The following is a 3,452-nucleotide window of genomic DNA, read 5'->3' as shown; positions in this document are numbered from 1 at the left end:
GGGGAGGGGGAGGGAGAGCGCACGCTGGTCTGCCATAGTGGTTGCAAACAATGAGCTCAAATGTAGCAACAATTCTGAGCATGATGGAAGACTAGGCAGCGTTTTATTCTCTTGCACATAGTGGGTCTGTGAGGTGGAACTGATTCCATAACATCTAATAACAACACAGCGACTCTGTATAGGCACTAATTCAGCTCATCTCCTCTATAAAACATGCCCTGTTTTGGCCTACCCTCTTTCAACACCTCCATTTCCTAATGCAAAATTAATTCCTCACAGCTCTGGACCTCCATCATATTCAACCTTCTTATCACCACATTCGGTGACAACATTCTAGCTGCTTATCTCTATCTCTCACTCATCTGAGAACTCCTTGTTCATCTGTGTGGTTCCATAAGGTTCAATATTGTCTGAAAGGTGCTCAGTTAATACTTGATGACTGTTGAAATAAACGTGTTGATTTACAATCTTTCTTTATGCTATGAGCCACATGATTTCGAGCTTAGGATTTCGGATTTGGCTGAACCTGGAAAAGGAGACGTATTATTCAGTTGTTGTTATTGTTGTTATGTGCCGCTGAGTTGCCTGTGACCTGTAGTGACCCTATTAGCAGCTTTGAAGGCTGCCCTGTCCTGAGCCAGTCTCACTGATTCTGATACATGTAATCTAAAATCAGAATGTAATAGGAGTGCGGAGAGTCAGGTCTAAAGCCAGAGTGTGAGAGGTATGTAGGGAATCAAGAGGAGAAGAAAAAGTTGGCTTTTATTGGTCATAGAAAGGAGTATGAACTTTACTCAGAAGCAAGATGCTGTGAAGGATTTCAGCAAAGAGCAACATGATTAGATTTGCACATTATACAGGGCAAGTAACACTGAAGCCAGAGAAACCAGCCGTTATGACAGCCCAGGAGAGGGATGGACCATGACATGACCTAACAGCAATAGAGAAAACTGGCTCAGCTTGTATGAAAGTCAATAAATAAAAATATATTTGGAGGAGCAGCTGGTGGCCTGGAGTTAAGAAACTGCACTACAATCCCAAAGGCATGTGCTTTGAATCCACCAGCTTCTCTGCAGGAGAATGGACAATCTCCTGTTCACCCAGCAAAGGTCAGCTAGGGGTCAGTTCCGACTCGATGGTACACAACAGTCTATCCATGATCCTTCCTCCATTGTCTCATCACAAAAATATATTTGGGGGGAAAATTTATATATATATATATTTGGAAGTGGACTAAATGAATAGGTTAAAGAGAGTATGCATCAAGGATGATAAAAATATTTAGGTTGAACCACAAGGAATTTTCACCTGTGTAGGTAAAAAAATAGTCTTGTTGGCAATATCACATGTTCAGCCTAGTAACTATGATTATAATGGCAAAGTATTGAGCATGCTAAGCAAAATATCAAGCACGTACTACACGTTCTATGCATTATCATCACCATAATACATAGACAGGCACAAACCTATATGTAATATACATATATAGCACATGGACTGTATATATACTAATGTTGTTGTTGTTCTTATTGTTGTTATGTGCTGCCAAGTTGTAAATAACTCATAGCTGACTCTCCAGCAGGTTTTCAGAGGCTGTAAAATGCACAGGAAGAGACTGCTCTTCCTTCTCCTACAGAGCAGCTGGTAGATTTGAATCAACTGCCTTTCGGTTGCCAGTGTATCTCCTTATCCACTAGACCACCAGAGATAGATAGAGATAGAGTTGAGATAGAGATAGAGATAGAGATAGAGATAGAGATAGAGATAGAGATAGGCATATGTGCGTGCGCGCGCGCACACGTGTGTGTGTGTGTGTGTGTGTGTGTGTGTGTGTAATATTTTTATTTTTCTTTTATTCTCATAAAAAAAATTATCTGAGAACATAAACTTCCTGGGAGCAGGAATTCTGGTAATCTTGCCCATCTTTGTATTATGAGGACCGGGAATAGAACCTTGTTCCTAAAAACTTCCCTTGAGTAGCTCCTGACTCGTAGTGACCCTACAGGACAGGCAGAACTTCCCCAGGGATTTCCAAGAATGTCAGTCTTTGTGGAAGCAGACTGCGACCTCCTCTTCCTGTGGAGGGGAAGCCCATGGTTTCAAATGACTAACCTTTCATTACCCAGCACAAAGCTGAATCCACTGTGCCGCCAGGGTTCTTCTGACTCATTCACAGTAAGCTCTTCATAAATACCTATAGCAGCTTAGTGAACAGAGAGCTGTGCTTCCAATCCAAAGGTGGGCAGTTTGAACCCACCAGTTGTTCCACAGTAGAAAGATGAGCAATCTCCTCCCATGTTTTTACAGGCTCCAAAATCCCACCAGAGGATCAGCTATGAGTTGGTTCCAACTTGACAAAATGAGTTGTTTGTTGTTAGGAGAGAGGCTTTATAACCCATTTGTCAGATGAAGAAATTGACGTTTAGATGGCTGAATGGTTAGCCCAAGGTCACTTAGCTGGTAATGACAGAGCTTACTCAAGATATGGTCTCTCAGTCTCATAAAGACAAATATTGTATAAGACTATTACTGCAGAACAAGTACTAGGATCCGGGGGGGGGTGGTGCTTAATTACAGGGTCACACAAGTTGATGGGTGGAGGGAGTGATGGGTAAAGGAAAGGAAAGATCTGATGTGGAAAACAATATATATGAATTTTATGAACTTTGTAAGTAAACCAGTATAAAATAAAAATTAAAATTAAAAAAACAGTCTCTCTTTCTACTACTAATACTCAAGCAGGCTGTTGAGGCCTAAAGAAGTTATATGAAGACCCCAGGCAACAGTTACACATGTCAGAATGGGGACATGAACCAAGGTCTCATAATTTGAGATTCAATACTTCTTGCATTAACTATACTTTCTAGCAGAAAAAACGGGCACTGGTAGAGAGGTGGGGGTGAAGGTGGGGATGCCAGGGAAGAGGACTCCAATTCTGCTTCTGGTCCCAAGTACAAGGAAGAGATTCAACCAGAAAACAGGCAGTGCACTTTTCTGCCTGAGAATCTTCCTGAAATATGCAAAACCTCGGATTTACAGTTACAGGAAGAGTCACTCTCATGCTAACATGTCCCAAGATTTATGAAGTAACTGGATTAATTCCACTTCTCATGGGCAAGATCCATCTGTAGGAAGAACTGCCTTATAAGCAAGAAACAATGCATGCAGTTATGGAATTTGTGAGACAAACAATTTTTACAACCATCTTTAAATCAGAAGACTTTCAAATTTCCCAGTACTCTAATAAAATTCACTTCTTTTTAATCCAAGCATTAAATATAATAATAGCATGCTGACTCAACATTGTCAATAATTGCCAGGAATAATTACAAACTCTTGCCACACTTCTATAAAATCACACAAGGACAAATATAAAATATGATTTTATTGTGAAAGGTAGCCTTTTTCACATATAAGCACAATTCATGAGAAGACAGTGGCGGGAGGCACAC

This window comes from Elephantulus edwardii, unplaced genomic scaffold (genome assembly GCF_000299155.1).
Source record: "Elephantulus edwardii isolate Elephantulus edwardi_28Jun2011 unplaced genomic scaffold, EleEdw1.0 scaffold00063, whole genome shotgun sequence".
Classification (NCBI taxonomy): domain Eukaryota; kingdom Metazoa; phylum Chordata; class Mammalia; order Macroscelidea; family Macroscelididae; genus Elephantulus; species Elephantulus edwardii.
This window is presented reverse-complemented; position numbering follows the sequence as displayed.